The following is a 12,962-nucleotide window of genomic DNA, read 5'->3' on the forward strand; positions in this document are numbered from 1 at the left end:
CTTCCCCAAGGTTGCAACTGCTCTCACAGAAAGCTTTTAAAGACCATAGCTACCTAAGGTAAAGGTCTGGACATGGTCTGCACTGTCACAGACAATAGAATGTCTTCAAATGCCACTGAAGAATGAAAGAACAAAAAAATGATGTGTGTCCATAACCTTTAATTCAATAATGTGAGCCACCTGGTTGTTTGAACAGAGAAACTTGAAAAAGCAATGGAGAAAAGCCTCATAGTCAGCAGTGAGGCTAGAAAGTTCCTATTGAGTTGACACACACACACACACACACACACACACATTCAGCATTACTGTACAAGATATGTTCACTTGTGGGAGCCCACAGAGGCGGGCCTGCTCTACCTTGACTGAAGGTTAGAGGCTAAAGACTATTCTTGCTCTTTCAAAGTCATTAACAACAAGTTTGATTTAAGGAGAGACTACACACAAGATATCCTGACCTACGATGTGGTTACTTGGTGGTATTTTGGATATTAAGATTGTTCATAGTGGGTGGATCCACTTTACCTTGACCAAAGGCCAGAGAAATCAAGCCTATTCCTGTTCTTTCAAGGTTAAAACAAAATGTTTGACATAGGGAGTAACTGCCTACAGGATGCTTGGTCTAAGGTGCATGTACTGCCTAAAACATCAGGATGCTTAATTCAGGAAATAGTGGCTTGATGTCTCAGGTATTGAAGCAAGTAATTGCTCTGTTTGTCCTTTGCGTCATGTTAAAGCAGTCTTTTGCCTCCCCCCTTTTAGATTGGGATATATAAGCATATGGAAAATAAATGCACGCAGACTCAGTATTCACTGGGTTGCCTTCTGGGGACTATCCTATGCCTCTGCATTTCTTTCATTTCTCTGTTCCTCTTGCCTAACATTTCCAATCCGCATGCTCCTACCCTGGAATGTGCATACCCGTTGAGGCTGAACCCGAACACTCACTTCTGATAGGCTCTTGCCTTGCCATTTCCAGTGCCCATGTTGGAAAGAGAGTGAAGGCATCGGGTCAAATGTTACTTTTGTTCTGTGTGCTACTGTGTGGCCCTGACTCTGCTTTTTGCAATACTTGAGTCAATGAGAATGAGAGGCCAAATGAAAACAAGCAAACAAACAAACAAACAAACAAAAGAACTGCTCCTTGGAATTCTATGCATAATGCTCCTTGGAATTCTATGTATAATGCAACAGAGAATAAAAAAACTTGTGTCTATAGTCATATTTGGGAAAGGTAGAATAAACATCCTCCCCCCAAATCATCAGAAATCCAGGAAAATCTCAAATCAGCCCTGCCTCATCTCTACCTTTCAAATACATAACATACTTCTATGCCTATAGATTTCCTTCTCTTCCCAGAATCATCAGTCAGTTTAAAGAAGAAGCACTCCTCAAAGTAGCTAAATACAGCAGCCTTGGGCAAGTCAAGTGACTACCCTGGTGTTGGGTCTCTTTGGCTGTGAACGGGGTGTAAGTCACTACTGTGCTTAGACACTGTCCTTACCACAGGTTACGTGTTTGAACACAGAAGTGGTTGAGCCTCAAGTAAGGGACTAGCTTGAGAGGACTTCTCCTTCCTGAAAGAGATGTGGTTCCTGTGAGAGTCCACATGGCACCCAGCCCTTCTACCCTTCCCACCCCTGCTCTTCTTCAACACGAGAGCACAGATCCCCAACTCTAGGAGATGCAATAACACAGAGTCACCTTGGAAATGTAGGGCAGTCCTTTACCAAACTTTGCCTGTCAGCCCCCTGACCTCAGGCTTGCAGCCTCCAAGGTGACAGAGCCATCCTTTCCGACAACCAGAGAGGCTGTGGTGAGGAACTGAAATCAGGTATGTGAAGATGAGTGTTTGGAGTGTGTGCTAGTATGTAAATGAACGTTCCATCACTTTTCATCAAAACTCTGAGAGGATATGGTCATTTTCACCCTTCTTGCTTAGCAGAAAAATATTTGAACTCTGAGAATGAAATCAGACCAAAGTAAAATGTCAGGAAGCCCATGAGTCATTTTTCACAATGAAGACATTGATTTTCCACAGATGGTCTTTTCTGCTGCACATGAAGGCCTGTATCCATCCAAACTCACATCCTGTGCTCAGACATGGGCCTAATGACGGCCAGTCACAATCTGCTTGTCTCACGTTATTATTAGAGGCTTGCACCACTGAGCTTCCTCCCTATTTCCACAGGAATCCGACAGGATTCATAGAAAATAGTATTGTTACCCTAAGATGTACTTAAATAAAAAAAAAAAAAAACATAAACACCATTTCCAGGTACGCTGTCCAAGCCAAAGTGTGGGCTATTGTTTGCACCTTCTAGTTCAAAGCTCTGTCCTTTTTACAGTCTCCAGGTGAGCGGTGAGCGATGCTTTTCAATGTCAATGTGGAGGCCACCAGATATTGTACTCAGGCTGATAGGAGAAGTTTCCAGAATGATTTGAATACTTTAGATCTTCATTTAAAACCTCCATATCATTTCTATTTACCCCTCTGAAAGAATTTTTCCTGTACCAATCTTAATTTCTGGCTGATGTTAATTAATCTATGGTCTTATGAGATGCTCACACTGAGGAAGTAGATGACATAAGAAAACTTTGTTCTTTTAAAACTTCAAATTTACAAGTTCAATATTTAAAATCAAATGGTGAAGAAGAGAAAAAAGAAATAAAAGTCAGAATTTTTATTAGAATGAGTCTAGAAATGAGGATGTTGAGAAACTAACATTTTTTCTGAAGCTTCTTATTCTTACCAAGTTCATTCTATAGCATGTGTAAGAGAGATAATTTATTCAAAATAAATGATTTTTGTATAATCAAGTACATAACAACACTTGCAAAATATATTGCAAGTGTTGTTTTGTACCATAAATTGACTGTGGAACCTGGCACAGATTAATCAATATCTATATCAAAACCATAGTGGGGGGTCCTGTCTCACCCCAGTTCTCAGTAGAAACCTGAGGTCCCAAGGAGACCTCTAACTGCTGAGGAGTCCACACTCACCCAACGGTGAAACTAGAGGGCGCTACACAGTATACAAGCTGTCACTGAATGGCAAGATGAAAGTCAGGCACTAAGGGGAAACATAAAATGAATCAAAGTGGGTACAGTAGGAGAACGTGATCCATTGGATAATGTTTCAAAGTGCATTTCATCCATGCTGGCCAGAGGGTCATGGGAGAGACAAGTATGGTTGATTTAGGATTAGCCAGTGTCTCCCCTAAGGTTCTCACATCGAAGGCTGGTAAGCGTAGCTTCAAGTGATACCCCTCTTATCTTTTGAGAGAGTGGCGTTGAAGTTTGTAGAGAAAAGTCTCATTGCCTCCCACAGTATAGGAGACTCATAGGAGCAGTGCTGTGTACTATATTCTCTCAATTTAAGCATGGACTTCTGGGAGAAGACTTATTAAAGAGTCCGGGAGTAAATAAAAGCTGTAAATCTCAGCAAGCTCTTGACACCACATTGACAAGGCTACCCCAAAGGTTAACAGCTGCTGAAGGGAGAAGACTGGCAGAGCTGCCCCAGGCTATGAAGGGGGCTCTGAAGATGCAGCACCTATGTGTGGGGTTGGGCTTTCCAGTGGGGCAGCGGCCTTTGAGTGCTCCACTCAATAACCCTATTAGTTCACTATCTCTGACTTGGATAGACTCGCTGTGTTGGTCTTTTTGTTTCTCTTTGGTGAATAGACATTTGTTCCCATATCCCCGGGAAAAGTCATCCAGTAGTAATAAGTGATTCTTTGAAGGAGCAGGAATGATGGGTCAGTGGTTGAGAGCACTTGTTACTCTTGCACAGCACCCTTGTTTGATTCCCAGCACCCACGTGTTGGCTCATAACCATCCATAAACCCAGTCCCAGGGATCCAAAGAGGCACACGTGATTTACATACATAATGCAGGCAAAACACTCATACACATTAAGTAAAATTAAATGAATTTGTTTTAAGAAAGAAGAACAATTCTGTTTAAAAAGTTAAGCAGGTTCTTGACATTTTGTACTGTGGGCACATCATGTCTTCTAGTCTGACTTCATCCCAAGAAAGAGTTTAGAATAACTGGACTAACATTGTTTTTCTTCTCTAGGCTTAAGATAAATATTCATTAGACAAGATTCTGTGTGAGTTGGCTCCTTGACAAGTTCCTACAGCAGAGGGTCTATCCTCTCTCTCTCTCTCTCTCTCTCTCTCTCTCTCTCTCTCTCTCTCTCTCTCTCTCTCTCTGTCTCTCTCTCTCTCTCTCTCTCTCTCCCTCTCTCCCTCTCTCCCTCTCTCCCCCTCTCTCCCCCTTTCTCTCCCTCTCTCTCCCTCTCTCCTCCTCTCTCCCCCCTCTCTCTCCCTCTCCCCCTTTCCCTCCCCCCTCTCTCCCTCTTTCTGTCTCTCCCTTTCCCCCTTTCCCTCTTCCTCTTTCTCTCTCCCTCTCTCTCCCTCTCTCTCCCTCTCTCTCTTCCTCTCCCTCTCTCTCTCTCCCTCTTCCTCTTTCTCTCTCCCTCTCTCTCCCTCTCTCTCTCCCTCTCTCCCCCTCTCTCTCTCACACACACATACACTCACACACACACATGCACAGACACACACACACACAAACACAGGAAGAAAGGAAGAAACAATGACCAAATGCCTTCCTAGTCACAAGACAAAGTTATTATTGCCCTCTTATCTTGTTCCTTCCTATGCACTCAGATACCTTATGAGGAACAAATCTTATTTATTAGTCAACATGCTGACTAGCACTTGTAGTTAAGAGAATTTTCTCTTTAGCTGATATATAAGATTGTAACTTACAGCATAGTTTTATCTTAGATTTTAATTACAATCCATTAGAAATATACTACGGATTTTCTGATCTTAATTTTATAAATTACGAAACACTACTATCAAGTGTTAAATAACATTAACACTTAATTAAACATAAGCCTTTCTTTGTAACTTGGGAGTCTGGAAAATACTGTTCATATTGGAGATAACTTAAACATACATCCTCATTTCACCAAGTGATAGAGGCACTCTGGTAATGCATTGGGGAGCTCTAGAGATATACTAACATCCTCATTCGCAGGGCAGTTGGGAAAATACAGAACTGCAGTCAAATATAGCAACAGAAAGTCCACAGAGCTTTCTTCCAAAACAGAACGGATCCCCACTGCAGTAAGACTGAGGTTGGGATCCCGCTTACGTGGCGATGATTCCAAGAGCACACTGAACTCCTCACTCTCGTAGGTGCTGCCCAAAGAGAACGTGTGTTCTCGGGTTAAGTCAGAACCCCACACATTTTGATTTTTACCAGTTTCTTTTGGGAATGACACAGAGAAACCACCTGTCCCATTCAATAAATCTGTGTAGTTTGGTAAGCTAGGCAACACAAAGGGTGGCTTTTGTGCCCAGAACTTTGCTCTCACTTCAACAAAATCCCTCAGATTTCATAATATGGTGGTATTAGCAATTTGCTCCAGAGCTCCCTCTAAGACCACTTCCACTGTGATGAGCTGAAAACCTGCCCCTATTTTTAACAGCTGTTTCCTACCGCTGCTTGGCGTTTTCTTCGTATCTCCTTTTTCCAGCAAAACCACCCTTCTCTCTACTCCCCACTCAGCATGCCCAAGAAATTCGAAATTGCTTAGCTGTCTGGATGTGATCAAGATTAGACTTACAGTTGCCAGGGAAAACCAGATAACTGAGTGGTGTATCTCTAACTCGAATTCCCTCTGCGCTGGGAGGAAATGTGTGTGGGCTGGGTGTTTGCACTGGGCCGGCTGATCTCACTCCTGCTTTTAGCCCACGCTGAGGAAAAGGGAGGTGTTGCGCTTGCAGAGTGGTTAGAAGTAAGTTGCACGAGCTCACTGCAGTGACTTAGCATAAACGCCCTTAGCACTGCATTGAGAGTGACTCTCGGAACGCATTTGACTTAACGAAACAAAACCTCAAACCACCTTAATCACTGAGAGCCATTGCATGGGTCTGCAGAACACCAGTGCATTCTCCGTCACTGATAAAGTAAAACTAGTCCATGTTTAGACTCCCTGGACTGGGACTTAAATTTTTGCTATTAGATAGTCGTAGTCGTGTGATATTAGGGTATCGACATTTCTGAGCTGTGAAACTGGAACATGAATAATAAATCCACACTAGGCTGTCTTGGGACTGAATTTAAATAACGGCCCTAAGCTCAGTAAACATTAGTTGAGTTTCTTAATATACCAGACACTCTGGCACCACCCCAGGAATAAAGCAACAGAAGAGTCAAGGTTTCTACCCTTGAGAAGCTAAGAGTCAAATAGGAGAAGCAGGCAAGCAAGAAGCAATTTAAACATAATGCCGTAACAGTGTCAGTAACTACATCCAAATGTGTTATGAGATCACTGAAGACAGGCCTATCAATTAAGACCTTATCTGTACCGGGGATGCCAACCCTGATTGACACTGGCTTTAACAAGCAGAAATGTATTGTCTTGTCTACCAGCCAGTGCTTATATGGTTGTTTGGAGACGTCAACGGTGTCTTCTAGGTCCCAGAGTTTCTTTCAGGCTCTGACCACTGCACACAGTAGGTCGCACCTTCATTATGAAGCCACATCTCCTCCATTAGGAGTTGGTTTGCAACCGCAGCTAAAACAACTGGCTTCCCTGCTCAAAGTCCTTCTGTCATGTCTTGTAAAGTCCAGATTAAAGCCCACAGATGGCTAAACCGGTAGCCCATAGATGCAGCTAGATTAGTATAACGGCTGTGACACACTCTGCAGCAAGCAGTGAGCCTGCGCTTTCCCTGAGATCGCAAGCCAGTCAGAAAGTGACAAGGTAGGAACGAAGATGGGAAGGTGTCTCGGGCAGGGAAAAAGCATCATCATGGCCTGCAGGCCCACGGCTGCTTATGTCATACAGCAAACGGGGCAGTCAGGAGAGCTGACTTCCTAGATGCTTGCTCCGAGCTAACTATAAGAAGGGAATTGTTGTGACTGTAAATAAAATCCCTAAATTCACTTTCAACCATGCATATTTTTAAGTCATGTTTTTACTTTGAAATAACTATCTCTGGCATCTTTCCATAGATGATTGTTTTCTCCTGGTCTATAAGACACCCTAATGAGTATGGACTAAAAATGGCAGGACTCAAAGGATTGTATACTATGGGTTCTTAATTTTGAGCCATCAATTAGTTAAAGTACGTCTCAAGTTTTTCCTACGGATATTTTCTAGCTGTTTTAGATTGATTCTGGTCTAAAATATTGAATGGAAAATTCCAGAAGTAAAAGAAAGTTTTGCATCGCATGTCACCATGAGTAGTGTAATGAACTTTTCTTTCTGCTCACAGAAGTGAAGTGCTATGTTCATGCAACTTCCATGGAGCATCCTGCTGCTCCCTCGCCACGCCTACAGATGTTGTTCGTCGCTTACTGTGCCTAACTTAGAAGTGTGTACAGGAAGATAACACAGCACCTGTATACTAAGAGCCTGGTATACAGTCTTCTGTACCCATTGGGAGTCTCAGAATGTATCCTGATGAGGAAGATTATTAGATATCCTCTTTTAGCTTATTAACTAAAAGTTTTCTTTAGAGGAACACTTAAAAATACTTTTTAATTGATTTCCAGGGGGTAGATGGGCCTTCCCATTTTTTTTTTTACTTACTATACTTTAATGGGCTTATTTTTGGCAAGCCTATCACTGAGGTTAAATCCACCTTATTGGAAATGCATTTTAATTAATATTTTTTTACTTTTTCTGTCTATATAGAAGGGAAACTGGAGAATCTGTGTCAAGAGTTACAACTATGATGTGTGAAGTATCACTTTAAATACAATTCCAAGTGAGAATAAATTGTAATCCTATGGACAACACAATAAGGAAGGACTATTGTTAATCCTCTAATAGAAAGCAGAAACTGAGGGCATATCCTGAGGGAAGTTGAAAGCAGCAGAATGGGGGGGGGGCATCTCCCGGGATTTTATCTGAACGACTACATTTTGAAGTATTGGCACAATCTATGGTTCATTTTGCTTCTTGGAGCATATGGAACGGACATAGACAGCCAGCCACCCAATAAGAATTTGGGAAGAGACAGAAAAAGAAGACAGCCCTGTGAGATGCAGTCGCACACATAAAGCAATTTATTCCTTCTACACTCTTTCCAAACAGTGAAACCTTGCAAATACACTGTATACTTAGTCTGATTAGGAAATGTGGGAGGGGGGAATCGTGATGGCACACAATAATTTATTTAGGCGCATCAATAATAGAGGAACAGGAAGGACGCTTTCCCACCATGTCTAGGATGTAACAGGGTGGAAGGAGGAAGTAATTCAGAACACAATGCCTGTTTATCGGGAGGCAGCACACAGTGACTGTATTTAAACCTGCACTGCAGATCTTCTCTCTGTAGCATTTAAATTGATTCACCAGTTTATATCTATCCCCTACCTTCCCATCCAACTCAGTCGACGAAACTGTGATTATAATGAGCCTCTATTTTCTCTTTTGGATTCCTTCATTGACAAACAATATTAGAGCTTCATCTTTAATTTTGCTGCAAAACATCTAAATGGAAGGGAATCGGGAACTTGGCTATAGGAACTCTCAAATTTAATCTCCTCTGCAGTCTGATTCCTGCAGTGTGAATACATAGTCTGATCTTATTGGCACTTTCAACTGCAATGCCAGGTTCATTTCAAAATTTAATACAATGTGTTTGTCACCACCACATTTCTCTCAGGAAGGACGCTGCTACCGGATGGCTAGCAGTTGGTGGTCTGAGAAAGATATCTTGCTGAAAATGAGAACTGTCCTCTAAGCCGAAATAGCTCGTCTCACATATTATGTGTCTTCTGTTCTTGCAGAGGACACCGTAGCTCTCTTCCATTTGATCTTTTAGTAATACATCCAGGTAACAATAAAGAAGTGGAAGAATATTTACTCACAGCCAGCTTCAGAAAGAGAGTAACATATTTCATGGATTTTACAAATAACTTCCCCAGCAGGAAGTAAGAGACAACAGATTACAATCCATCAATACTACCGTGGATTCTCAGTGGAAGCCATGCCTTGCACAGTTCTGATCCACGGCTGGTACATTCTGACATGACCAGGCAACCCACTAGCCACATCTGGCTCAGAACTGTGTTTCTCAATTGGTGGTCCCTGGATCATCACTGTCTTCGTTACTGAAGAATTTATTAGAAACTGAAATTCCATCTGCTGAATCATATATTCTATAGTAGCAGCCAAAATTTATGTCTCCACAAGGCTTCAAGGTGATTTGATTTGCATTAATTTGTTAACTATCGATCTAGAAGAAAATAGATAGAGTAACACGATTCTTTAACATCTCAGAACTGATTTTCCCATGCAGTGAGTGACTTGTTGAATATAGCCATTTATGACAGCCTGGTTACATTTGTTTCAAGCTGATGAGTGGGAGGGTGGAGCAAAGACCATGCTCATCATCTGTAGTGAATTCAACCATCCCTCCCATCACATATCTGTGACTGCACAGAAAGCACAAATAACTCATTCTGTTTTGTAAAATTAGGGCTTCGGGGCTCTCGCCCATATTTTTCATCAAGCTGTCTTCTGGAGATTAAGAAGAGGCAGTCCTTTACCTCTACCAATTAAAGCCTGAAGACTTCCAACTCAGTCTGACCGATGGGGACAGATATCTCACCTAAACACCTCAGGAGTGCTGCATGTACCTCTGATCACCATTCACCATTACCATTGCCTTATGGTAGGTTTGCAGTGTGAGTAGGTGTATCTACACACACACGCATACACACACAAACACACACACACACACGTATAATTAGATATGTAGAAATACCATATGTCTTCAACTAAACGTCAAGCTCTTTGAGGACAACGGCATTGCTATATTCATCCTTGAGGCTACTGTGGCTTTCTGTACGTGACCTGACACACAGCGAGCAGAAATGTATTTCCAAGGCAGTGTTTCCAAACTCCTGTCCTTGTTGGCACTGACTTGTTTCTCTTATTCTACTTGCCACTGAAAGGGTACTCAATCGTAGCCCTGTAATGGACAAAGGTCATCTGTCCACTATGGTCATCTGTTCTCCTCTGAGGGGAAATGTACACTGAAGAAACTTTGGGCTTTGGGAGAAAGCCTTTAGAGAAGTAAGTGCACACAGACAATGGATTTTCCCACTTCAACTCTATCTAAATTTCTGTTTTCCCCTTCTTCTAATCATTTTAGTTTTGTAAATTAAGTTTTATTTTTTTTTAAAAGGACCTAGCCAGGTGTGATGGCACACACCTTTAATTCCGACACTGGGACAGTGTCGAGACAGGCAGGTATCTATAAGTTTGAGTCTAGCTTGGTCTACAAGAAATAGTTCCAGGATAGGCTCCAAAGCTACAGAGAAACTCTGTCTTGAAAAACAACAACAACAAAAACAAAAAAACAAAAAAGGGGCCGGGCGATGGTGGTGCATGCCTTTAATCCCAGCACTCGGGAGGCAGAGGCAGGCGGATCTCTGAGTTCAAGGCCAGCCTGGTCTACAAGAGCTAGTTCCAGGACAGGCTCTAGAAACTACAGGGAAACCCTGTCTCGAACCCCCCCCCAAAAAAAAGGCCTCCACTCATGGGTTCCCCTTATGGTCTTCTCAACTTCCCCTGAGCGCCCCCCCCCCCAGTAATGCTTTGTTCAGAATAAGCCTGGACTTATTAATTTGGTTTGATTGGCTTATTACAGCAGCAGTGGCAGACTCCCATTAACCAGGGATTCAACCTAACATGAATAACCTGTCCTCCAAAAATTACATGACAATTGGTAGGACACAAGACTCAAGACAAGACACAAATTACCCAGCCATCCTACCTAGAAAATAAACGGAATATGATACTATCTTGTTGTTGTTGTTGAAGGAAGGACCAACAAGTTACATTACAGTTCTTAGGCTGTTAATAAATAATTGATAAGAAAAAACACTGAAAATATTAAATAGGCTCTGATTTCTCCTTTGGAAGGTGACTCTTTCAATGCTGTTGTCGTTGTGGCCTGAGTCCTTTGAGCCTCTGTCTTCTGCAGGAATGAGTGCCCTAAATCTTTCTAAGCAGAGTTATCTGAGATATACCATGTAAAACTCCAGCATGGATTCTTGGGTGGTGAGCAAGTGTGAGGAACAGGAACTGGACAGGGAAGAGGGCTAAAGTACAGGTAAATAAAGAGTCCCTAAGGGCTCAGCTTATTGGCCGTGATATCTAGACCTCAAGCTTGTTCCAGTTATTTCAAGGAAAATTCTAGGAATGTGAGTGTCCTGGGAAGGCTCCTGTGCCCAGAGAAAAGTCTCAGGTCATGAGATGCATGTGCATCAGCGAATGCTTCATGTTTACAGGTTCAGGAACACGCAGTGGTGAGTGATGGTGAGAAATTACAGCTTATGCTGGGATCCACTACTTCTCATCAATTCCAAATCTCATTTGTCTGGACTCTCATTGTCCATGCAAAATGCACAGCCATTTTTACCTTCTCTTTGATCTCCTTTAATGGTGCAATGTAATTTAAGAATCACATCCTGATGTAAATGTCGGTGCTTTGCTTTCCTATTTAAGAGAGAAACAAGAGTCTTCCTTAAAAAAAAAAATCCAATTATCATCATGCTTTGTGAAACACACATCTTAATAAACTGCAGACTTATTTCAAACCCAGCTACCACAGCTCAAATGTTTCAGAAAATTCATAGCTGAAATTTGTTTCAGATCTTCTAAATCTCAGCAGTGGCTCTAATTTGAATACATCTCTTTAATATATGTCTTCACCACAGGAATCTCCTTCCTTGGTAAAGAAATGTCTGACGAATTAGTACCCTCTCTTCCTAATAGCCAATAAAATAAGTCCTGCTCTGAAACGAAATTGATAAAATCTGTTAAGAGATAAGAAAGGACTTCAGAGGGGGAACTAACGCTGCACCCGAGGAACACAAGATGCAGCAGCATCCAAGGGCTTGGAAGCGAAAGACTTGTCAAATAAGAGGTCCTACTTAGAATCTCTAGGAAGCACAAGCAGTAAAACTGTCTCTGGAGTTTGACATCAGCCTCACAGGCAAGCAATGGAACATTCCTTGAGCTAGGAATAAAACAAACAAACAAGGATTTCAAGTTTAAGCATAGATTTAAAAATATTAAGCCTTCTTAATCCAACTCAAATACATACTACTGTGGCAGGGTTTCACTAAAGGAAGCCAGCCCTGTGAAGGTCCCCCTCTCCTTGGTGTCAGTACTTAAAGTGTACATACTTGAGGTAAGATTAAAGAATAGCTTCTTGGATTATTAGTGAAAGAGAAAAAAGCCTCCAAGAATGCCCTTGAGGGGCTGGACAAATGGCCCAGTGGTTGAGAGCATGCTTAGGCAGCTCAAAACCACCTAACTCGAGTTCAGAGGGTCCATCGCCATCTTCTGGCATCTGTGAGCACTGCACTCATGTGATGAGCCCCTTCTCCCCCACCATAATTAAAAGTTGTTGAGAACATGAGAAAGAAAGTCAGGACCGTGAGGGAACCTCCAGCTGGCGACAGATGGGGAAGGTGACTGAGCCCCACATTGGAGCACTGGACTGAGCTCCCAAGGTCCTGATGAGGAGCAGAAGGAGCGAGAACATGAGGGAGAAAGTCAGGAACGTGAGGGGTGCGTTCACTCATGGAGACGGTGGGACAGAACTAAAGGGAGATCACCAACTCCAGTTGGAATGGGACTGATGGATCATGCGACCAAACCCGTCTCTCTGAATGTGGCCAACAGCGGGGGCTGATTGAGAAGCAAAGGACAATGGCGCTGGGCTCTGATTCTTCTGCATGGATGGGCTCTGTGGGAGCCTTCTCAGCTTGGTCGATCACCTTCCTGGACCTGGGGGGAGTTGGGAGGACCTTGGACTTAGCATAGAGTGGGGAACCCTGATGGCTCCTTGGCCTTGAGAGGGAGGGAGGGGAGGTATGGGTGGAGGGAAGGGGAGGGAAGGGGGAGGAGG

General features: G+C 42.7%; 1 protein-coding gene across 1 annotated transcript in view; it reads right to left on the reverse strand.

Annotated features, from left to right (window-relative positions):
• Thsd7b (thrombospondin type 1 domain containing 7B) overlaps positions 1 to 12,962 on the reverse strand; it is a 705,347-nt gene that overhangs the window by 435,898 nt on the left and 256,487 nt on the right. The window lies entirely within an intron of this gene.

Source organism: Arvicola amphibius, chromosome 12 (assembly GCF_903992535.2).
Source record: "Arvicola amphibius chromosome 12, mArvAmp1.2, whole genome shotgun sequence".
In the NCBI taxonomy this organism is placed as follows: domain Eukaryota; kingdom Metazoa; phylum Chordata; class Mammalia; order Rodentia; family Cricetidae; genus Arvicola; species Arvicola amphibius.